This window comes from Lissotriton helveticus, chromosome 10, assembly GCF_964261635.1.
Source record: "Lissotriton helveticus chromosome 10, aLisHel1.1, whole genome shotgun sequence".
Lineage (NCBI taxonomy): Eukaryota > Metazoa > Chordata > Amphibia > Caudata > Salamandridae > Lissotriton > Lissotriton helveticus.
This window is the reverse complement of record NC_136071.1, coordinates 497,066,604-497,092,523: the sequence shown is the minus strand read 5'-3', so window position 1 is coordinate 497,092,523 and position 25,920 is coordinate 497,066,604. Positions and strand designations below refer to the sequence as shown.

The window sequence follows — 25,920 nt, the reverse complement described above, 5'->3', positions numbered from 1 at the left end:
GCGGGGTTGGATTGAAATATAGCCTCGAACACAAAGAAACCATTCAAAGGCTCGAGGAATGGTTCGGGGAAACTGCGCTCTCATTCCTAATATGCACGTAGGTCAGATTAATTGATAGGGTGGGATACAAGTGCACTAAGAAGAAAGGCTCTGCTTTACCCACTTGCATTCCAAGGGTCTGTGGACAGGACACTGGGTTACTAATGACCAGCTGACAAAAACCGAGCACATTTTACTTGCTAATTACAAAAAGCAACTTATCAATGCGCACCTTTCCACTTGCACGATGTTACTGGAATCCCAATGGGGGGTTTCTCCAAAGCAGTTTACAGTAGCCTGAAAACTCACCAGCCAGTTGCGGGGGATCACTGAAAGAATATCGACTGAAAGAATATCGACTACCCAAAATATCGTTGAGAAAATATCGACAGTCAAAATATCGAGTTTCTATCTACAAACAGGTAAGTACAAAAATATCGAGTACAAAATATCGTTTACAAAAATATCGTTGTAAAAAATATCGACTTTACTAAAAACAATGTTTAATTACATTAATATAAAAAATTAATTACTAAAATATAATTAACAATACTTAAAATAACTTTTAATAATTAAATAATTAATGAAAGTAAAAAAAAAAAAATGCCATCATATTTCTTAAAACATATATATATAGTAACAAAATTTAATTAAATAGGCAATATTGTATATGTAACCCAAAAACCCAAAACTGACCCTGAACCCTAAAAATACCCCTTTACCCAAAAACTGAAAACTGACCCTGAACCCTAAAAATAACCCCTTTACCCAAAAACTGAAAACTGACCCTAAACCCTAAAAATACCCCTTTACCCAAAAACTGAAAACTGACCCTGAACCCTAAAAATACCCCTTTACCCAAAAACTGAAAACTGACCCTGAACCCTAAAAATACCCCTTTGCCCAAAAACTGAAAACTGACCGTGAACCCTAAAAATACCCCTTTGCCCAAAAACTGAAAACTGACCCTGAACCCTAAAAATACCCCTTTACCCACAAACTGAAAACTGACCCTGAACCCTAAAAATACCCCTTTACCCAAAAACTGAAAACTGACCCTGAACCCTAAAAATAACCCCTTTACCCAAAAACTGAAAACTGACCCTAAACCCTAAAAATACCCCTTTACCCAAAAACTGAAAACTGACCCTGAACCCTAAAAATACCCCTTTACCCAAAAACTGAAAACTGACCCTGAACCCTAAAAATACCCCTTTGCCCAAAAACTGAAAACTGACCGTGAACCCTAAAAATACCCCTTTGCCCAAAAACTGAAAACTGACCCTGAACCCTAAAAATACCCCTTTACCCACAAACTGAAAACTGACCCTGAACCCTAAAAATACCCCTTTACCCAAAAACTGAAAACTGACCCTGAACCCTAAAAATACCCCTTTACCCACAAACTGAAAACTGACCCTGAACCCTAAAAATACCCCTTTGCCCAAAAACTGAAAACTGACCCTGAACCCTAAAAATACCCCTTTAATTTAACATCATTAGCAATTAATCAATTAAATTAAAGTAATTACCAATTACATTTTAATTAATAAAAAAATATTTTTTAATTAACAATTATTTAAATATTACTACCAATTATTAAATTTACATATTTAATTAATTATAATTAAATTACTTCCCACCCTATTCCCCTATAAACCCACAACCCGCTACAGAAAATACATTATTTTAATTTACATAATTAGCAATTAATCAATTAAATTAAATTAATTACCAATTAAATTGTAAATAATTAACATATATTATTTAATTACCAATTAATTAATTATTACTACTAATTAATAAATTTACATATTTAATTTATTATAATTAAATTACTTCCCACCCTATTCCCCTATAAACCCACAACCCGCTACAGAATAAAATTACACAATAATTAAAAAAAATTATTAATTAAAAATAATTATAAACAAAAATGACACTTTTCACATATATTATAACATAAAAACACTATAAATAATTAAATATTATTTAAAAAACTATGTTTTTTACTATCTAGATTATATACTTGGATATTTTCACTGTCTATATTATTTACAGTCGATATTACTTCACTTACCTTAAAAACGATATTTTGGCTGTCGATATTCTGTCTAGTCGATATTTTCTCCAAACGATATTTAAAACTCGATATTCTTTCCAGTCGATATTTTGGAGTCGATATTATGTCTGTGCACCAGTTGCGGGACCCGGTGAACGCCATTTGTAACTTGGTCAACTGGAATTTCTGCCAAGGTAGTGTATTGCTCAGTGGTTGTTGCACCGACTGCGGAAATCTGCATGTAATTCAAGGTCCAGATGTTCAAATATTGTTGGTCCGGGCTGCTTCAGCCATTTGCCCTTTCATTGCAAATTGATTGCTTTTATGTAAGGCAGGAAGAGAAAGAGAGAAAAGGCACAAAAAAAAAGACTAAAAGGAAAGACCGCGAGAGAGGGGGGGAGAAAGAAAAAAGAGGGAACTGTGGAGCGAGACAGAGAAAGAACAAGACTGACACACAAAGCGAGTGAGAGAACGAGTGAGACAAACTGCCTGTGGACAGAGCCAGTCCTCATAGTGCTACTTTGACGGACTGAGCGTCTCCATAATGGTTAAAATTGTTTTAATGTCTGTGTTTTCAGCTGTTTACGTGTAGAAATATTTTTTGGTCCGCGGATATGTTACAGACTATTTCAGTGAACTCAGCCTCTAGAGGAGTAAATGACGTGGCAGTTTTCGATGGCCAGCCTCATAGCCCATTCGACGGATTGAAAGAGCGTCTACCAGCGTATGATTACACTGATGGTGTGTGCTATCGAAGGAGGTACCATTGCACCAGATAACCGGAACGAGGCCTGCAGCTCCTGCCACGTGAGACACAAAATATGACGCCATCAGATTTTGATCATGGCTGCCTGAGTTACTACTGACTCTGTCCCAGTGGCGTAGTGAGGGTCCTAATGCGAACAGGGGTAAGGGGCTCCACCACCCCAGTTGGTACTGACAAATCACCTATAATTGGGCAACACTGCAGTGGCCACAGTGCCACTGCACCTGCTGCACTATTGACAGATATTAGCCCTGCTCTGTCTAGCTCTCCGGAGACACAGGCATGCCATGACTGACTCTTCCCCAGCCCTATCACCCTATAAAAGGCTTGCCATCGACTATTCGCAAGAAGGGAAGTCTGCTTCCAGTGCCTACTTCCTGGCCCTGTCAGGAGCCCTCATTCTCTGTTTCCCACCCGTCTGTAGCCGCATTGCTTTTACATTCAATTTAATAACATTTTTATATAGCGCTTTTAAGCCACTTCTGCCATTTTGAAGTTCTGTAATTATCAGGCTGTACTATTAAACTGGTTGTTAAAGTAGCGCTTCTCGACTTTCAAAAGGTCAGAGTTGTGTTTAAGGTGATCAGACTGCATATGTGATACAATTTAATACGTGGAGGTGGGCAGTGGGGACTAGTTATGACTAAGTCGTGTTGTAGGGTGTTATGTTCCACGGGCTTTCCTGTGGATTGCTGAAGCATGGGGGTTGTACTGTAGTCTGTTACCAGGCAATGTCAGGCCTAGACAGGCTTTAATAAATTAAACCTATTGAGTGCAATGCAGTGAAGGGTGAGTGATGTGTGAGTGCAGGTTGAACAGTGTGCCCGTGTGAGTCCAGGGTGGGTGATGCGGATGGGTGAATGTAGGCTTAGTGATGTGTCAGGGAAGGGTGAGTAATGGATCTATGAGTGCAGGGTGAGTAGTGTGCCTATGTGAATGCAGGGAGAGTGATGTATCTGTGCAAACAAAGAGACTTGTCTGGCTACTCCCAGAGATGTGTTTGCCAAGCCACCTCTTTCTCAAATTTGCTTGAGAATGCATCATTTGCACACTCTTTTTTCAAAAATTTCTCAGGGAGAATACCCCCCTGATTAGGTGGTTCCAGCTCGCTCGCTCGCCACAGTGCAGTATTTACGCCACACCACTCACCACTGCCATAGAATACTACAGCAGACTCTCTCCTCTTGTTCTGAAACCCCTTCTAGACATGATCCAAGAAGCTGTGGTGAAAGGACACTTCCCTTCAGAGCTGGACCTAGCCACTTTTTGACTGCTCCTCACTCAGCCCTACCCTCTTCAACATCTACATGAGCCCCCTCGCACGCAAACACAACATCAACATCATCTCTTACGCCGACGACACCCAACTGATACTCTCCCTCACCGCCAAAGCCAACTTCCAGGACGGAATGAAAGATGTCGCAGAATGGATGAAGCTCAGCCGTCTGAAGCTCAACTCAGACAAGACGGAAGTCCTCATCCTCGGACAATCCCCATACTCCTGGGACGACTCCTGGTGGCCCACGACGCTGGGCACCGCACCGATACCCACGGACCACGCACGCAACCTGGGATTCATCCTGGACTCCTCCCTCACGATGACCAAGCAAGTCAACGCAGTCTCGTCCTCCTGTTTCAACACCCTGCGCATGGTCCGAAAGATCTTCCGGTGGATCCCCACCGAAACCAGAAAGACAGTCACCCAGGCCCTCGTCACCACCCAACTGGACTACGGAAACGCCCTGTACGCAGGAACCACAGCCAAACTTCAGAAACGCCTTCAACTCATACAGAACGCCTCCGCACGACTCATCCTCGACATCCCTCGCCACAGCCACATATTTGCCCACCTAAGAAACCTGCACTGGCTCCCCGTCAGCAAGAGGATCACGTTCAGGCTGCTCACCCACGCACACAAAGCGCTCCACGACTCGGGCCCCGAATACCTCAACAACCGCCTGTCATTCTACACTCCCACCCGCCAGCTCTGCTCCACCAGCCTGGCCCTCGTCACCGTCCCTCGGATTCGCAGAACCACCACCGGAGGAAGATCGTTCTCGTTCTCCTACCTGGCAGCCAAGACATGGAACTCCCTCCCCGCACACCAACGACTGACCCAGGACCATCTCACCTTCAGGAAACACCTCAAGACCTGGCTATTCGAGCAGTAGCGGCACCCCCCCCCTCCCTCTCCCTTCAGCGCCTTGAGACCCTCACGGGTGAGTAGCACGCTTTACAAATTGATTGATTGATTGATTGATTGACTGCTGCATAAACAGGGGCTTCCACAAGAGAGATGCTCATCCAGCCGACCAATATCCCTGATTAATACTAAACTTAAAATCTACTACAAAAACCTGCCCAACAGACTCAAACCACTGCTTACTCGGTTAGTTCATCCATGCCAATGTGACTTCATGCCACAAAGTAGCATGCAACACTGTATCTGCAGAGTCCAAGTGGCATTGGCTTGGCTATGTGAACTGCAGGACCCCACAGCGCTGTAAGTAGACTTTGAAAAGGCTTTCGACTCAGTTAACTGGGCCTTTTTAGGGGAGGTTCTAATGCAAATGGGATTTGGTCCCCGGTTTTGGTACTATGTTCAGCTTCTATATGCACAGTCAAGAGCACATGTCATGTCGAGTAAATGAGATCTGATCATCTTCCTTTCCTGTGCGTCGGGGCACTAGATAGGCCTAACCACTGTCCCCACTACTGTTTGCGCTAGCTATAGAACCTTTTGCAGTCTGGGTTAGATGTAATTTACAGGGTTGGGGATTTGACTGAGGGCTGGCTGTGGAGGACTGCATCGAACGAGACACGGATGATGTCCTACTTTTCTCTCTAAGCCCTCCTTGATGGGGTCCTGCCTACTACACATGCTGACTCTATATAGAGGGGCATCTGGTCAGCTGGGAAATTCTCCTTTGGTTCCCTTGAAGAAATATGTAAGTACCATGAACTGGCAGGCCCAGCTTACCCTCAGAAGACTCAGCTTCCTATATCTGGGGTCCACATAGCCCTTGAAGCGCACCTCACAAGGGCCCTAAATCTTAAGCCTCTCGAGTCCAATCTAACAAGGTCCTTAACTTCCTGGACAAAAGTACAACTGGACATAATGGGTAGGGTAGACTTATTTTAAATGATTTTACTTTCCCATATACTATTTGTCACCCAGAATTTCCCTCTATGGATCCATCAAAGCTAGTTCCAAGTGTTACTCTCCGAAAATAGGTATTTTATTTGGGCCAACCATCCACCATGAGTGACCTATGGTAAATGTACTCAGTTAACACACGAAGGCGACTGGGAATGGCAGACATGCAATTCTATTACTGGGCCTCCCATCTAATAGTGATTAACGACTGACTAAGTGGCGGATGGGACGATTCGGCATACTGTCTTGAAATTGAGAGCATGGGGTATGGAATCCTCATGGGACCCCTCCATGGCGATCCAATTCCGTGAGATGTACCGGAGATCACTCAGACTATTTTGTGGTCCTGGAGAATGGCTTTGTGATGGACAGGCTGGGACCACACGATTACCCTTGAAACTCCCCTCTGGAAAGGTAGCTGGTTGCAACACACTGCGGAACTTGAAGGGCTTGGGATAAAAGGACCTCATAGGCCTTTTGGTGTTGGGAGACATATGGCATGGGTCAGATATTCTATCTTTTCAGGAAATTGAAGCAGAATTTTCAATTTTTTAATCTCAAGTCTACCGGTATTTGCAGATCAGGCATGCACTACACGCACACTGTGATGCCTTGATTAAGATGCCTGACTTCAACCCTCTAGAAACAAAACACATTACGGACCCTTGTCAGAGAAAATGATTTCACTGCTCTATAAATCCATGGTCATAAATGTTGCGCCCTCCCTTGACCAACTCAAGGCCTGCTGGGAGAGCTTGGTGGTGCCATTGGACAACCTTTTTTTTTTTTTTTAAACTTTATTTTTTAGTTAGGCAAAGAAACAAACATTCCCCCCCAATTGCGGCATCATACAAGAACTGTTGCATACAGAACGAGGACCTCATTAAGGCACATAAGGGACACAAGTATCACTGGGCAAAAATCGGGCATTGGGACTATAAGAAAAACCATACATTACAATCAGGACCTAGCAACAGTGAACATGAGGTAGCAGCCGAGTGCAAACGACAACCCAGATCTAACCGTCCCCATTACCCTCCCGCCATTGGACAACCTTGACAGGAGAAATGCTATGCATGTCCCCTTAAATCCTGCTCATTCCTTCCAAACTCCGGATGATGCAATTTCATTTCTTCTATACGCCATACATTACACTGGTCAAACTGCAGAGGGCTAACAAGTTCCAAGCTCCCTCATGCCAAGGTTGGCAAGCAGAGGGGGCCCATTTCTTCCATGTGGTCTGGGAATGCCCATTAATTCAACAGTACTGGGGGAAGATATTCAACACTGTTATTCATCTGCTGAGCACGACGGTAGACCCTTCCCCTAGGACTTCCTTGCTGGGAATAATCGATGATTTTGGGGAAATGTGGGGTGACCGAACCTTATTGGGGATTGGAACAGTACTTGCCTAGAGAGAACCCACAATACACTGGTGCTCCCAAATGGCCACTCCTCTGTCTACTTGGAAGATCGCCATTGACTAGTGTGCTAAACTCAAAGAGACATTCTACCAAGCCTGGGGACGCCAGCGGAAACACACAAGGGTATGGGGGAAATGGTGGGAATACTATGGTCTTTAAGATATCCAGATGCGGGTTTGTACACGCTATTTACTTTTTCTGCTTTAGAAATGTAGGATATGTGCTCATTCAAAACCAATAAAATGTGTTTATTAAAAATATATACATATGTTTTTTATGACAAATTAGATGTACAATGGTAATAACATGGAAATTGCCAACTGTGAATGTGCTTTAGTCTGTTCGGTATTGCTGGGCTTCATTTATTTTCACTGGCATGGCATAAATATAAGCTCTGCTTTCGGGTGACTCCTTGCTGGTTAGAGCGGCCAGGAAGGATTATCTGAAAGCATTATTTTTGGCCAAACGGGAGTGGGAGGAACGGCATTGGCAGGAACTCTCCTTGGCTGTGAGCAGTAGGAACCCGAACCTCTTTTGGGATTTGATTAACAAACAAGGCAGGGTAAATCGCAACCACTGGCTGTTCATATAACTAGCCAGCAATGGTTTACTCATTTTTCATCCCTATATGGTGACATAGAGGAAACATCGAGTTTTGGGGTGAATGGGTTGGGTGAAGGGGCAAAACCGGACGACACAGACTTGTTATTTTCGCCCTCAGAAGTACTGTTGGCAATCAGACGCCTTATCCCTAAGAAAGCCGCCGGGCAGGATGGGATCCCCGGAGATTTGCTGATGGCGGAGCCAGAAGTTTGGGCCAAACTAATTGCCAGTATAATGAATCTGATCACGAGGGGTCATCAAGTACCAGACTCCTGGAAAGGAGCCGAGGTAGTTACTGTGCACAAGAAGGGGGCAAGAGATGACCCTGCGAACTACAGACCTATTAGTCTGATTGACATCATCCAGAAAGTGGTCGGCAGGGTCATCATCTCGAGAGTAGATGACTGGATAGAGGAGGCTAGTGTTCTCTCCCACTTACAAGCGGGGTTTAGAAAGAAGGTTGGCACGATGGACCAGGTCTTTCGCTTTTTTGCAATCTATTGGAAGGCGGTTACCATCAAGAAAGGCAGTTTGTATATGGCCTTCATAGATCTTAAGACTGCTTTCGACCTGGTCCCTCGTGCAAAACTTTGGCAAATACTCGGTGAAATGGGGTTTCCCAGTAGCCTTCTGTATTTAATAATGAAGCTGCATGAGGGGAATTACGCGCGGGTTAGATGGGGATCGCAGGGACAATTAACAGATAAGATCCCTGTGCGGAGAGGAGTACGCCAGGGTTGTGTCATGGCTCCGACCCTCTTCTCCCTATTTGTAAACGGAGTGGTGGACCATCTGAAGGGGGAAGAGACGGACGCCCCATCCCTGGCGGGGGAGAAAATCCCCACACTTCTCTTCGCGGACGATACCCTATTAATCTCTAAATCCCCGGTGGGCTTACAAAAACTCTTGAACCTGTTTAGCTCCTTTTGCACTACCCGAGGCTTAACCATCAACACTTCAAAAACCAAATTGATGGCTTTTGCCCCCTCAAAAAGATTTAAAAATCACCTCGTGCTCAATAGTGCCCCCCTTGAGCTGGTCACATCTTTTGACTATCTTGGAGTCCGGATAAACAGTCGTATGACCTGGAAAGATCATCTTTCCAAAATGCTACTTAGTCATCGTAGAGTTTCCGGGGTGACGTTGAAGGAACTCCGGGAATCAAGCAGTAAACCGGTTTCTCCAGTTATGGCCATCTATGAGGGACAGATTCTTCCTACAGCACTATATGGCTCCGAACTTTGGGGGTTCGAAGGGGTTACAGATTTGATGGTGGCAGAAAACAATTTCTTTAGAAAAGTGGTTGCTCTCCCCGTTTCAACACCAATGATCCCCCTAAGACTAGATTTAAGAGCAGAAGATCTTTAAAAGACTTGGTGAGGCTTCGCCCGTTGCTCTTCTGGTCCCGACTAAGAAGAACTGAGGAGCTTGCTAAGTATGCAGAAGGGATGGACGATCTACTCTTGCTGGATACAGGTAATAAAATAGGATGGCTTAAAAAACTGAAAGACTTGGCCATTAATCTGGGTCTAAAAGAGGCATGGGAGTCGCAATCCCCGCCACCTAAAGCCGTTATAAAAAAACTTTACTGGGATTGGGTCCAGAGTAAGGCCACGAGGGCTATGAATGTGGGTTCACTTACGGACCAATTTTTATCAATTAAGTGTGTAAGGAAATTGGAACCCTTTTTAGACCTAATAACTAAACCGTTGGATCGATCGCTGTACCTGAAACTGCGCTATGGGACGCTTCCGGTACTTGATTTCACGGCGAGTTGGTCGACCTCTGATGCCCTCTCACGTACATGCCCCGGCTGTGCGGCCCCCAAGGAATCGGTGGCCCACCTGTTTTTTGCATGCCCAGCCTACAAAGGGGCGAGGAAGTTTTGGCTGAAACCTGTCTGCAGGGAATTAGGGTTGAGGTGCCATAGACAGGCACTTCGTGTCCTCTCTACAGACTCTTCGTCTGCCATTATGATCTGTGGGGTGGCTAAATTTTTGGGAAATGTATGGTTGACACGCTCCCGTTTATTAAAATCCCGGGGGGCCCTACAGGCCGATACTAATCTTGATGTGTTGTAAATCTATTAAAAGGAGATCTCCTTGTTCTTATGTATTTTACAAACTTTTTACTGGTAAAATGGAATTGTATATGTATATGTACTCTTTTATGGTGATAAAATTGCCGAATAAAGATATTATAACATTTATAACAAATATAAGTATCACGTAACAATTTTCTGACGTTATTTAAAGTCTGGAGAAAAAAGTACAATTTAAGTGAAAAGGAAAGCAGGACACTTTATTTTTAAGTTAATGCACTGGATTCCCATGACTTGACAAAAAACAGACCGTTTTTAGGTGTGGCACAAAACGTCATTGTGGGCGATTACATAGATTAGCAAAACAATGTGGCCACCGAGATCTGAGAGCAAGTACTCTGGGTTAGTGGCCTTCATGAGGCACACGTGAAGTGCAGCTGGATACCGAAATCATTTGTTTACAAGTAACTCTAGCCCAAGAAGAAAAGAAGATTTTAGAAATCCACCCAGTTGTCATGTGTTCTAAAGTTTTTGGGTTTCAAAAACGATATTTGAGAGAGAATCGGGCAGGCTAGTGCCTGGGGGGCATGTCGTAGGTGAATTTGAGAGCCAGTCCTTACAAAACAAGGGCCATGCCCGAGTCAGGCATTTGTCTCGAGCCAGGCTACAGCTTTGCCCTTGCTTGGCTTGCACACCTGTAGCCAAGTAACCTCCTTGGGATCGTTGTACGGTGGCCTGTGCAGGTCCCGCCAATTTTCTTTCATGTTGCATAATGAACGCCTTTCTTTAGAGACACGGAGGCTGGCCTTGGGGTATTTCAGTACTGCTGAGTCACTGTGCCAGGCAGGATAAAAGCGTGGCCGGGTTCCCTGCCAATGCTCCGCCGTGATCTCTTAGACAGATACTCTGTGTAGTCGCTCCAAACTGTTCAATGACTGCGTAAGACTCAGTCCACCGGATTCACCGTGTCTGCTGATTTGCCTTCCGCAGCTCTGGCCTGTCTCATACCATTTAATGGGTCAATGCCTTAAGATTTTTGCTAAAGAAGCTGCTGTTTGTTTCAGGCTGGTCGTGGGAACGCAGGACTGAACAAAGTGAGACCAGACCAATCATTGGAACAACACACAGGGGGAGATTTAGCTAAGATGTTGCACTGCGTTTGCATCACAAAAGTGACGCAAAGCAGTGCAAAATCTTTTTTTCCTAATTTACTTGTTTAGCGCTGGAAAGAACGTAAAAGTAATGTGAAGCAGCTCGCTTTGCGCCATGGCGGCGTGCGAAGGGTGCTGCATGGGCGTCCGCATGCAACCACCCAAGGTTTCTCACGCTAAACCCAATTTACTAAATACAGCAGATTTGGTTTGGCGTGAGACAACTGTGCCCTTTTAAACTAAGCGCAAGAAAGGAGAAATGCTTTCATTTCTTCTTCCTTTTCCGACTTTGCATGTGTGCCGCACTGTGCAGCACGCATACAAAGTGGGAAACGTTTTCCCTCGTGTCTATGGATAGTATTTTGTACAGGAAGGTAACCCTTCCTGTTCAAAACCTATGCTAGACTCACATACCCACCCTAGCGCTGTGGCACTAAGGTGGTGCGTGGCACACAGCAGCTGTAATCAGCGCTGGCACAAAGGAAAGGGGAGGGGAGAGCCTTAGCTTTGAAAATATGGCGCTCTCCTGCGCCTTCCCTGTTGCACAATGCAGCGCAGCCTCGCGGGAGGCTGCACTGCGTTGCGTGGAGATTTGGTAAATCTCCCCCAAAGTTTTTTGAAGACCCAAGCAAAATGATATTTTGGTGTTTGGGTGCTCCATTTCTCCTTTAACAAGATAATGTGTGCAAACCAGCTGCTTCTGGTGGCCTTTAATGGTGGTGCCACAAGGCAGCTGCATGCTATGTCCTTAACACAGCACTGGCCAAAGGAGTCCTTCGTCTTTGAGCATGTGTCACTTTACAAACCTTAGATGTGGCGCACTTTGGAAGAGGAAGGAAGACTATTGCTCAATGGTACATGAATAAAGTCCATTGGTGGAAACTACAGTGCCACAGCCCGGTGTAGCAGGTCACAGGTGGAGGGCACAGGTACTCATTTTTAGGGACTGGGACTTATTTTTAATCCTCTGACTTTGAGGCTGAGCAAGAGAGAGAAAGGCAGAAAAGGGAGAAAGGAAGGGTAACTGCCCCTCCAACTGCACCTTCTAACCCTCGAACTTCATGATTTGAAAGCACTATCACTGGAACATCTCCCCTTGTTAAGCTCCCTCCTCTCCCATCCGAATCTGCCCAGTGCCCCTGCCAGTGCTAGCATTAGAGCTCGCCTTGACCAACTCTCGCCCCTCACTGTCTCTAAAACCATTCCCCTACCTAACGCACCCTCCCGCCCCAGAAGATCGATGTCCTATCTCGCTCCTAATGATATCGAGGACTTACTCAACTCTTACTCGCTTATCCTAGACACCAACAAGATTCCTACGGGGCTTATTCAAGCCATTCACACTAACCCGAACAGAGAACCCCCCTCAACCTTTTAGAGTCATAAACAATGACAACCTCTTGAGAGCGAACATCATATAGACTCCTCCCCCCATACACTGGCTCAACTTAATTGCGTACTACTCAACTGCAGGTCAGCCAGCAAACACGCCTCTGATATCTTCAACCTCATCCAACACAACGAGATAGAACATCTCATCATCACTGAAACTTGGCTCAATCCCTCTTCCACTCCCATCCTAGATCTCCTAGTGCCCCCTACCCATGATATAATCCGTCTAGACAGAGCTTTGAAGCTGGGAGGTGGCCTAGCCTGTATACATCGGAGCACACTCGCAGTTTCCCTCTCGGAGTCTTCTACGCCATCATAATGCGAATACCTTTGTCTCAACATCTCTAATAACAACCGCCCAGTGTGGAAACTGCACACTTTCTATCACCCCACTGGGGACAACCTCCCCTTCATCGAATAATTAATGGAAATCATCTCTGGCAATCCCGATTCCTTTCTGTCCCACATCTACCTCGGTGATTTCAACCTTCACTGGTCTAACCCTAATGACCAAGCGGTAACATACCTCAAATCTTTCTTGAGTGACCACAAGCTGATTCCACATTGTGACCGGCCAACCCACAATTGAGGAAAAACTCTGGACTTCATCATCACCAAAGAACACACCATCACAATGGATACCATCACCCCTTTCGATTGGTCCGACCATCACAGCATCTTCTTCCATATTAACATAGAGGTGTCTCTGAGGAAGGCTCAACCAAGGAAATCGAAGATTTGGAAAAGGGACCTCAGGGATATCAACACAGCCGATCTTGCAAACCAAAGTAAATCTGCCCTCTCTTCCCAAGTTGAGATGGTCCGAGGCTCATGTACGCACTGATTTTTACAACTCTCCCATCTCTAGTGTCATAGATTCCATTGCTCCACTTCAACAAAAAAAATGCCTCATCAAAAATATCCAAACCATGGTTCAACGGCAACCTAAACTCGGAACGTCGCAACCTTAGGGCAATCAAATGATCCTGGAGATCCAATCCATCCTCGGACCAGTTAAAAATCCTTAAATCAGTAAGGAGCTCCCGTAGCAAACAAATCAAGAGAGCTAAGGTGGACTATTTCAGATCCCAACTCAATCAAGCCACAAATCTCCCCAGGAAACTTTTTGAACTGATTAAACAACAATCGGTTGAAGCACCAAACCGCTCTGACTCTGAAGTCAGCCCTCCCTCATGTGATGATGTGGCTAGCTTCTTCACTGAGAAATCTAGGCTCATCAATATTGATTTGGAGACCAGGCGGACTCTACTGCTATCCAATGGGACTGCGCCCCCCAGCACTATTAGACAAGATCGAACCGATGAGAATGGGCATCAAGAACAATGCCTTCTGGGACACCTTTACCCCTCTCAGTGAAAGAGACATTAAAAAGGTTCTTCGGGGGGGGAGGAGCCAAGTACGCGACCAAGATGGCCGCTTAGGGGCTAGGCTCCGCCGATCCACCTCTCCTGACCCGACACCCTGGTTGTCATCCTGAGCCCCCGCCATACTCCCTTGAAGAGGAGCTGTAGCGACGCCCGCTGGAGTTTGTTTGGGCCTCCTCCGAGCTCTGATGACAGAGAACGGTCGCTGCAAAGTTTGAGGCCTGCACCGTCCGTGAAGCCGGGGCCTCGCGTGGTATCGCAACCGGCCGCAAACACAACAACATCGGCCATCTCGGACTGAGTGGGGTCGGCCTGATTGGAAAGTTCATCGTTGTCGCCTTGAGGTGCGCGGCAGGCCCCGCAACAACTTGGCGTCTGCTGAGCGGCGGCGGGAGAGGCGCTGCCTCGGGGCTGACCCCCCCCCCGGATCTGCCTGACTGGAGGCCTTGATGCTGCCCGGTAAGTGCTGGTGCCCGGGGGATAAGGCTCACGAGTGGGTGGGGGTTTCCACCCCCCCCCCCCGTCCCCCCCCTCCCGGGAATGGAGGGTGCCTGACCCCCACCGGCTATTCCTTTAACCAGCGCCTTGGGGATAAAGCCACTGGACGCCGCGGTGGTCCGATTCTGATACACTGAATTGCGGAGTGACTCTTGGGGACACAAACTGTATATCCCGCAGAGGATATAATTGCGACTGGTGGCAGTGAGGAAAACCGCGCTAACGAATCTACTCCGGTGCGTGCCCTCGGGGGGGCCTTTGCTGATATCCTGTATGGGATATGTGGCGGGGAGACGCCGCAGAGAGGGGCCCGAGACTCAACCGCAGTGTAAGACGCCTGAGTGCCAGCTGATACAGCCGGGGAGTGAAGTGCCGGAATATATATTGGGAGACTAGCCTCCTGGGAGAGCTGTGGAATATACCGGCTGGACTGTGAGGACGGTCCCTGTGTGATACCAGTTGCGGCATTTACCCTGTGATATTCGTTCTGCCTGAGGGGGAGACTCTGAAGCTGTGCTGCACCCCTGTCTATTGCTGCGCATCCCCGGGTGTTGGGTAGTCCGCGGGGAGTGACCTGGATTGGGCGATTGGAGCCGACCGGACGGAAGTGAGTGCGTTGAGTTTGGGGGCAGCCCTTCGGTCTGATTTTGAGACACTGAATTGCGGAGTGGCTCCTGGGGGCATGCACTGTATATCCCGCGGAGGAGATAATTGCGGCATGGTGGCAGTAAGGAATTCCACGCTAACACAACTATTGAGCGGCGTGCCCTGGGGGGAGCCTTCACTGGTATCCTGTATGGGATCGGTGGCGGGGAGACACCGCAGAGAGGGGCCCGAGACCCACCCGCAGTGTAAGACGACTGACTGCCAGCGGCTACAGCCGGGGAGTAAAGTGCCGAAATATATATATATATATATATATATATATATATATATATATATATATATATATATATATTTGTTTTTTTTAGAGTTTTATATAGCGCGAACTTGACCCGAACCGAATCGGGTATCAGAGCGCTTTACATAGCACCAGTTACGTTACATGAGGACACACATTCATTTAAAAAAAAAACTATTTGGAAAGGACTCCAGGAGGGTGCTTGAAGCGGAGAAACGCCGACTGTGGCTGGGGATTGGCGCAAAAGTCAACGCTGTGGGCGCGACACACAGGTCGCTCGAGGAGCTAAAAAAGAGGTGGTACGACCTCCGAGGTCGTGCCAAGGAGAGGGTGGCAGAGAGGCTGGGCGAGACCCTGGCTACTGGAGGTGGAGATCCTACAGTCCCTCCCAACACCCCCTTGGAGGACCGTGTGGAGGACACACTTGAGGCAGAGGCGTGTATAGGGGTCATCACTCTGGACTCATCCCGACCCACCCAAGACAGCCAAGGTAAGTGGCATGCGACTGCGACCCTGTCCCCTGACAATGGCCATGACCCTATAGCCTCCCATAATCAACCCAAGTCATGCAATACATGCACATTAGGTAATGCCCAAAAACATTGTGGGACATGTAGTCTGCCCACAATGTACAAAAACCCCAATGCAGCCAGACATGTCCCAAAGTACGCAATGCCACAGCCAGTCAGGGAATGTCAGCCAGCATGCACGTAGCAACTGCGCGTGTGACAGATACATGCAATTAATCTAGGTCCACTTCCCCTCACAGGTGGCGCTGACAACAACAGCAGCGACAGCGACAGGCTGCACATAGACGAGGCACCAGAGGATGCAGAGGAGGTGCCAAGAGCCACACATCCTGCACCATCAGGCGCTGCACCAATCCCTGCTGCCAGACCAGCACCATCTGCGCCAGCACCATCAGGCGTGCACCAATCCCTGCTGCCAGACCAGCACCATCTGCGCCATCACCATCAGGCGCTGCACCATTGTCAACCGCAACACCACCACCAGCGGGACCCTCAACATCTGGTGCTGCTAGTGCGGAGACAGTGCGCACACCCTCTGTGGCCAGGCAGCACAGCAGGCATGGCAGGGTTCGCCAGCAGAGCACAGCACGCAGCGGCAGGAGGGGGATGGCTGTGCGCGTGCCAGGGCAGAGCATAGAGCGCCGGATGCTGAGCATCCATCAACTGCAGGCACGACGCCAAGGGGCAATGCAACTCCAGCTCCACAACATTGGCCGCAATGTAGGAAATGTGTCGGACAGGATAGAGCGGATGACAACTGCTATGGAGGCAAACACTGCGGCCATCATCTCGCAGCGCAACACCGCCCGTCGCCGCCACCGCCAGCTACTTACGCGGCTATCTGCCTACACGCGCTCTAACTATGTCAATGGAAATGCCACCTCCCAGCTCTCACGTCGCTGCCTAGCTATGCAGCTGCAGCTGGTGCAATGCTGCGAGGATGTGGCGCGAGTCTTGGAGCAGGTCACCACTGCCGTACTGGCACTTCATCCAACTGGCCCAGCCAATGGTGGTGGGGACGACACTAGTGAGGGGGCCTCCAGTGTCAGCAGCCTGTCTGCCTCACAGGTTGGTGTGCTACGCCGCAGCAGCAGGCCCACCGCGGGTTCACGTGTCGTCCCAGAGGATGAGCCTGAAAGGCGATTGGGTGCCGCGCGCCGGAGGCGCACTTGACTTTATTGTCCATTGGCAGGGACATGCTGATGATAGAAGCATGTCCTGTGTATGATTTAGAGGAGTATGGCGCAATACTGCTCACATGTTAAGAATTGCAAAAAGTCATTATTATTGTGCCTTCAACAATAATATTTATTCTAGCATTGTACATCGGCCTCCTGTCATTATTTCCATTGGCATGCATTTGTGAATTGTGGGGTGAGGGGAGTGGGTGTACTAGAAACTGTTCATTGTGATGTGGTTGCGGCGTCTGTGTCCTTCAGCTGGATTCTCCCCGCGTGCTTGACGCACATGTGCAGGTGGCCGGTCGTCCCCTTCCGACTCACTGCCAGAGATCTCTACAGGTATCTGGCGCTTGGTAGCAATGTTGTGTAGTATTGCACACACAGCCACAATGCGGCAGCACACATCAGGACTGTAGTACATGGCCCCACCAGTCTTGTGCAGTATGCGGAATCTGCTCTTTAGTAGCCCAAATGTCCTCTCAATGCAATTCCTTGTGCGTATGTGTGCTACATTGTAACGCCGTTGCTGTGGTGTAGCAGGGTTGAGGTATGGGGTGAGGAGGTATTCACGGAGGGCGTAGCCACTGTCACCTGCATGGGAGGAGCAGAGGGTGAGTGCCTGTGCAGCGCAGCTACTTCATCACAGTGTAACATTGTGGGCCAAGTGTACTTACCAAGTAGGTGTCCTTCACCAAAGTCTCCCCTGGCCAGTCATGTGTGGAGGCCGCTGTGCCGGAATATGAAGGAGTCATGTGTGCTCCCCGGGTACTGTGCCACTATGTCCGTGATGTATGTCTTAGCATTGCACACCATCTGGATGTTGAGGGAGTGGTAGGACTTGCGGTTGCGGTACATGTACTCTGTTGCAGCTGGTGGGCAGATGGCGATGTGGGTACAGTCAATGCATCCTATCACATGAGGGAAATGCGCAACATTGTAGAATTGATGCTTGGTCTCATCCAACTCCTGTTGGCTGGTGGGAAATTTGATGTGGTGGTGTAGCTGGGTCAGCATTGCATTTAGGAAACTCCTCAGGCAGCGGGACATGGTGGGCTGGGATATCCCCCCTGCAACAGCAACTATACCCTGGAAGCTCCCGGAGGCCGGAAGGTGCAGGCTGCACAATACCTGGACATGTGTGGGCACGGCATTGGTCCGCCTTGTTGGGTGCTGCATCAGGGGGTCAAGGTCCTGAATTACCTTGATGATCATTGCCCCATTCAGGCGGTACTTTGCGTATATTTGCTCTCTGGTTTGGTCCAGCAGGGTGACCCGCTGGCGGAATATCCTCTCCTGGATCCTACGTCTCCTCCGTGCTGCTCTCTGTAGCCTTCGCCGCCTGACCACCATGTAGAGTCCTGGCATTGTGAGACTCCTAATGCTGCTGCTGCATCTCCTTAAGTGTGTTTGGTCAGGCCAGCACCTGTTCCTGATTGGGTAACGGTTTTTCAAAAAAAAAATTCATAGGCTTTGATGGTTACCACCTGCTTTGGGTTGTCTTTAAAATGCGCCTCGCAAATTGCGATTTATGGGTTTTTCGCAATTAGCGAATTTTCTTGAATAGCGATTGCGATTATATTGCGGTTTTGCAATATTTTTCGCTGTATCCGTGGTTCCTCGCTATTTCCGATTCGCAAATGGGCTACTGCCGGGATTCTGCGAATAAATTTACGTATTCTTTATTCTGTGTTTGCGAATTCGCTATTTCCTTCATGAATACCGATTTTGACTATTGCGCTCGCATTAGCTTTTTCGCAGCTATTGCGAGCGCAATTTTGGTTCATGAATCAGGCCGTAAGTGATTTGCCCAGAATCACAGGAGGTTTTGGCGTCGTTACCGAGACTCGAACCCAGTTCACCAGGTCCGAGGTCGAGCGCCCTAGCCGTTAGGCCATCTCCTCTCCCTAATTGGGAGACTAGCTGCCTGGGAGAACTGTGGGACATACCGGCTGGACAGTGAGAACAGTCCCGGTGTGATACCAGTTGCGGCATTTACTCTGTGACATCCGTTTTGCCTGTGGGGGAGACTCTGAGGCAGTGCTGCACCCCTGGGTCTTGCTGTGCATCCCCGGGAGTTGGGCAGTCCAAGGGGAGTCACCTGGATGGTGCGAATGGAGCCGGCCGGGCGGAAGCGAGTGCATTGAGCTTGGGGGCAGCCCTTTGTTCGATATCTGGAGCAGGCGGTGCAAATGTTACTCAAACGTTAGGGGTGGAGAAGGAGTACCGATTATTGGTAACCGAGATGGCTGCAAGAGCGGACTCAGATAAATCTCTGCCCAAGTCCACTAGGGGCACTAGAAACGTCCAGTCCAACAAACTAGATCGCTACACTCTACCTAAAGGGTCCCCAATTGATTCCAAAAAGAACCCCGTGGGGGGGGGGGCGGAAGATGCTCCTACCGACGGTAAACCTACGTTGGCGGATCTCATGGCGGCCATTACTGGAGTTCGGACATCCCTGGGCCGGAAGATGAAGGCCATGGACAATAAGCTCGATACCGTCACAATCGAGGTGGGGCTGATCAGAGCGTTTATCACAAAAGCAAGTGAGAAAGTCAAATCGCTAGAAGTCAAGACAGCCAGCCTCATAGATGATGTGAACTTGTTGCAGCAGGAGGTGCGTGACCTTAAGGCCTCAAGGGTTCTCACCGATCGCAAACTCGATGATTACAAAGGGAGGGCATGGCGCAACAACATTCGTATACTGGGGGTGCCAGAGAAATCGGAAGGACAGACTCCGGACCTATTTGTGGAGGATCTCATTCTTGCTCACCTCAAACCTAAGGGCCTCAGCAATTTCTTCATGGTTGAACGTGCCCACAGAGTCCCGGGAGGTAGACCTAAACCGGGGGCTCCCCCCCAGTCCTATAATTGCTCGAGTTCTGAACTTTCGAGACAGAGATGTGATCCTTCAGGCGGTGCGAACCGGAGCTCCGTTGAAATTTGAAAATGCGACTCTCTCCTTCTTCCCAGATTTCACTCAGATGGTTCAAAAGCAAAGGCAAGGCTTCCTGGCGGTGAAGAGGAAACTGAGAGACAGGAGCATAAAGTACGCCATGATGTTTCCGGCTCGCCTTAGGGTGGAACTCAATGGGAAGGCATGGTTCTTTGATAATCCTGATGTGGTGGCTGACTGGTTGGATAGCACCCACATGCCAGACACTGAGGACCAAGACCGAGCGGAGGCGGAGGATCAATGAGACCGTTGCTATGGAACTTAATGGGTCTAAATTGTTGTAAGTTATTGTGGGGTTGTATGGGGCGTGTAAATAGGTCCCCTGTCTAGTTGAAGTTTTGTATCAATGTTAGTGAAGTATCAATACAGGGGGGGCGATGAAGGGGTCGGGGGGGTGAAGGGGGTGGCGGATCTGCCCATTGGCACTCCTCTGTTTTCTACCTTTAGTTATCACTAGATTAGGTCAGGGGCGACAGGCACACTGCGAGTTGGGGATTAGCATTAGCTACATGCAGGGGTGCAGGGTGGGGGGAGTTGTTTTGTGTTTTGGTTAATTATTTGTTTATGTTTTTTCTTTTTGCATCAGGTGACAGTATCCTTTTTCGTTATTAGTGGTGTGGGTGAATGTCTCGTGCCAATCAGGGATCGGGATAAAAGTGTTGAGTTGGAATGTCAATGGGCTGGGTGATAAGATTAAACGTGGGATGGTGACTCAACTAATCAGAAGACACTCCCCGGCGGTAATGTTGTTGCAGGAGACACACCTAGTCGGGAATCGATGCATGGGCCTACACAAAGGGGGATATAAGCTTGTAGCACACGCTGGGTTTACATCTGGTTCTAGAGGGGTTGGTATCCTGCTTAAAAGCTCCTTCCCGTTTGAACTGCAGGCAACATGGTCGGACCAGAGGGGCAGGTATGTAGGTATCTCGGGGCAGCTAGGGGGTAAGACAGTTACCTTCTTATCCATATATGTGCCGCCGGGTCTTCAGTCCGACACCTTTAAGGATTTGAGCGCTATTTTTTTGACACTGCCCTTTGGCCTCCTGGTGTTGGGGGGGGGGATTTTAATCCAGTACTGGTGTGGATAGAGTCCGGCTGCGTCCACATGTCACATCACAGAGGTGGCTCCCTGACTTTCTCGAATCACTGGGACTGGTGGATAGCTGGAGAGTACGCAACCCTACTCAGAAATGTTTTACTCATATCTCAGCCGCACATAATAGCATGTCTAGATTGGATTATATGTTGGTTCCAGCAGCCATGGCACACATAATTAGAGAGGCAAGATACCTGGGGAGGGGTATTTCGGATCATTCCCCGATGTGGTTGCAACTCGAGATTGAACAGTCAGCAGTGGGTAAAATCGCTCCAATCAACGCATGGCATTTGAGAGACCCCGCCATAAAAAAGGAAATATGCCAAGTATCGGAACATTATTTTCTGGAAAATCAGGGCACGGTCGACTCACCGCAGTCCCTGTGAGAGGCATATAAGGTGGTACTGCGGGGTGCGGTCCTTTCCTTGATCGCGGGTAAAAAGAAGGTACGCCAGGCCGCAATGGTTAGAGTGGAGGCGGAAGTGGTAGACCTGGAGAAAAAGGTGGCAGATATGGCTGATCCAGCAGACATACATCTGTTGAAATTGAAGCAAGATGAATACAAGGGTCTCTCTAGGGAGCGGGCAATCACACATAATAATGACGTGCCAAGTCGGGTGTACAAACACAGTGATAAAGGCGGTAAGTTAATCGCTTGGTTGGAGCATGGGGAACGAGCTTCTCGTTTGGTGCCGGAGCTAGAGGGATCAGGACCTGAGAAAATCACAGACCCGCAGGCAGTGGCAGACACTTTCTCTGAGTATTATGAAGAAGTATACTCCTCAGCGAATAGTTTTACTGAAATTGAGAATGGGGAGATGATTTGGGATATAGCCATGCCGAGCCTCTCAGAAGAAAATAGGAACTATTTAGACTCACCTATTACGGACGATGAGATTGTACAAGCAATTAGGAACATCAAGTCTGGTAAGGCGACTGGTCCGAATGGATTACCTATAGAACTATATAAGCTAAACGCCAATAAAATCGCTCCTCATATCCGTGCTATGTCCCTGGAAAGCAGAGATCTGGGACAGCTTCTGTATGACCAGCGGGTTGCAAACATAGTAGTCATTCATAAAACAGGCAAGGCTAGGACGTCCCCCTCCTCATATCGACCTATCTCGCTTCTCAATTCTGAACCTAAGATATTGGCAAAGCTGCTTGCCACTAGATTGGTCAAGGTCATCACAACTCTGATACACCCCGACCAGTCTGGTTTCATGCTGCGTCGGAATACGGCCCTGAACCTGCGGAGACTGCATGGGATTTTGGGCGGCTCTTCAAAAATACTCTAGCCGTCGGTCTTGGTGTCCCTGGATGCCACTATGACATTTGATCGGGTTGAATGGGCTTACTTGTTTGCTGTACTGGCCAAATTGGCCAAGTGGGTTCGGTTGTTATATGCCGCCCCTTTGGCCAGAGTGATCGTAAATAACTGTAAATCGGCCGACTTCACCCTTGGAAGGGGCACGAGACAGGGATGTCCATTGTCCCCACTTCTTTTTGCGCTGGCATTGAAGCCGCTCGCGGCATGGGTCCGATGGGACCGGTCGATATGTGGATTGCGGTAGACACCAGACTGAGAGGATAAAATATCGCTTTATGCAGATGACATCTTGCTGTATCTTACTAAACCCAGAGCATCCATGAGTAATTTCTTGGATGTACTGATGACATTTGGTAGATACTCCGGGTTTGCAATAAATTGGACGAAATCGGTGTTGTTTGTTATATCCGGTGATCCGCCTGTGGTTCCGCAGGCAAGCCCTATAAAGATCGAACCAGTGGGATTTAAATACCTGGGTATATATATAACACTGGACCCAAGGGTGAGGTATGTTAACAACTTGGAGCCCCCCTTGAGCCGGCTTAGAAGGGATGTGGAACGTTGGAGAGCTCTCAGCTTGTCATTGCTTGAAAGGGTGGTTTTGTTTAAGATCATGGCCCTGGCTCGGTTCTTATATATACTTCAGAACTCCATGGACCCAGTGCCTATTACTTACTTCAGGGAGATTGAGACACTCCAACGACAGCTTCTTTGGGACGGCAGGGCTCGTATTGCCTTTGTCAAGCTGACTCTCCCCTGGTATGATGGTGGAATTGGGCTTCCGGACTTGAAGAAATACTATTGGGCTGCTCATCTGGCAGCAGTGAATCACGTGATATATGGCTCCCTGGGAGACCCTGGCTTTGCCATGGACTGATGGCTGGCTCAGGGTGGAGATATTGTCAGGGCACTGTATGCCAAACCAGGGAGATTTAAACTGTCGGGTCCAAAGGCACATGCGGTGCACATCTGGCATGCGGCTACTAGGGGTTTGGGATGGGAGGGGAAGCTGATGATGGCGACCCCCCTGTTCAATTCGGAGAGACTGGGGAGCCTGTGGAGAACTAAAGGGTTTGGACAAATGGGATCTTATCAGAATTAGTCAGGTCAAAGATATGTGGGGGAAGGGCAGCGTACAGACCTTCGAGTCTCTCCAAAAACAATACAGCCTGCACGACAATGAACACTTCCGATATCGGCAAGTTAGACACGCCCTTCTCACTCACATGCAGCCAGGCACGACCCCTCCGGAGGCTTTCCCCCTCGAGGATCTGGTACTTGATGGGCATCTCCCTGAAAGGACCGTCTCCCTGATCTATAAGAAACTAATCAATAACATGGAAAATCCCCTTGGGAATGTTAGAACTGCGTGGAGTGCGGATGGATTGGAATTGGATGATGAAGATTCGGTGGAGGCGGTCTCTTCCCCGAAGGTGGTCGCGGTCCAGATGAGGCTTAGATTGGTACAGCTTAAAATCCTACATAGGTCAAATGTCACAGGGCTTAGATTGGTAAAAATAGGGAGAGCGACAAGCGGTGACTGTAGGAGGGGGTGCGTTGAATTGGGTACTTTCATGCATATTCTATGGCACTGTGATGAGATACAAAACTATTTGATAAAAATACATGATGTAATGAGTGATGTATTGGGGAGGTGATACGACCAGAAGCCCGTAGAAGTATATTGAATGTGTGGGGACCCACGGACTTGAATGGATATCAGAAACAGTGGGTGACGTTGGCGTGTATGGTGGCGAAGCGTAACATTGCTCAGTTGTGGGGAGCCATCCAGTCACCCCAACCTACCAGGTGGGCCCAAGATCTGGACTGGTGCATGTTTAGAGAGAAGGCGGTATATGTAACTAGAGGTTGTCCGGAGAAGTGGGGGAAGATTTGGGGAGCTTGAAATAGCCACCGTGGCGATGTATGTACACCCCCGAATACACGGCTAGGAATTGCACCGCTGGAATCCCCGTGTTCCCGAACACTTTGTACACTGTATCCGCGAATTTGCACGAATTACATTTTCTTAACCCAGCAAAACTATTATATTTTGTTCACCTGATGCTCTTATGTTATGTTGTCTATTTTTGTTTAATAAAAAGATATTTAAAAAAAAAGTTCTTCAGAGTATTAACCCATCAAATCACTTCAGTGACCCGCTGCCACCTTCCATCTTTCTTCAAAAAAATCGAAGATGTCATCTCTCCTATCTGGACAAAAATTGTCAACGCGTCTCTGTCACAAGGAATGATCCCGGAGTGCCTAAAAGCAGCTCAGGTAACACCTATTCTAAAAAAAACTACAGCAGACAGCGCTAACCTTAACAACTTCCGCCCTATCTCTAACATTCCCACACTAGCCAAACTCCTAAAAAAATGTGTCCAATCGCAATTCTGTGCTCACATCGAAAATTTCCATCTCCTGGACCAACATCAATCTAACTTCCGCAGTGGGCGCAACACCGAATCGGTTCTCGCTTATGTTATGGATGACATTTTAAAAATGCTTAACCAAAATGAATCGTGCCTCCTTATCCTCCTGGACATTTCCTCTGTGTTTGACACTGTTAATCATGACAGCCTCCTATTCATTCTGGAGCACAGGATGGGCCTATCTGGTACGGTGTTGCAATGGTTCTCGTCCTTCCTCCATCACAGATCCCAAAGAGTGAAGGCAAACCACTCTCTCTCCCAGCCATCACCAGTATCCATGAGGGTCCCCCAAGGGTCCGCCCTATCTCCCATACTCTTCAACCTGTTCTTGGAACCATTAGCTAATGTTCCAAATTCCCTCGACATGGTTTTCCATATGTATGCGGATGACACCCAACTTTATCTGAAAGTCTCCTCCCCCGACAGCAACATTTTATTCAACACTACCCTATTGACTACTCAAAACAGGTTAACTGAGAACCATCTCCTGCTCAACACTTCCAAAACAGAATTCCTTCTCATTTCTCTTCCGAATCACACTCCTAAGTTAGACCTCTGGATGAACCACCTCACCGCCTTCAACTGCTCCCCCCTCATTATTGACTCAACTAAATCTCTCGGAATTACCCTGGACAAGCACTTGAACATGAAGACTCATATGAGCAATGTTTGCAAGGGAGCTAACCACTTGTTGAGGACACTCAGGAATCTCAAACCTTTCATCCCACAAGCTGACTTCAAGCAAGTGGTCCAAGCGCTGGTTTTGCTGAGGCTAGACTATGGCAGTGCTATGCTCTGTGGTCTCCCCAAATATACCTTGGCCCCACTAAGGGCATCATTGAATGCGACAGCCAGATTGGTCACGGGTACCAAAAGAAATGCGCACATCTCCCCAGTCTTAAAATCACTAAACTGGCTATCCTATGAAGCAAGAATGCAGCTAAAGATTGCCTGCCTATCACACAAAGCC

The 25,920-nt window shown here is 47.9% G+C and overlaps 1 protein-coding gene and 1 long non-coding RNA gene across 2 annotated transcripts in view; one reads left to right on the top strand and one right to left on the bottom strand.

Annotated features, from left to right (window-relative positions):
• MCRIP2 (MAPK regulated corepressor interacting protein 2) overlaps positions 1–25,920 on the bottom strand; it is a 215,809-nt gene that overhangs the window by 128,025 nt on the left and 61,864 nt on the right. The gene's annotated exons all lie outside the window — the stretch shown is intronic.
• The window catches only part of LOC144784308 (uncharacterized), a 155,660-nt gene that overhangs the window by 75,721 nt on the left and 54,019 nt on the right, over positions 1–25,920 (top strand). The gene's annotated exons all lie outside the window — the stretch shown is intronic.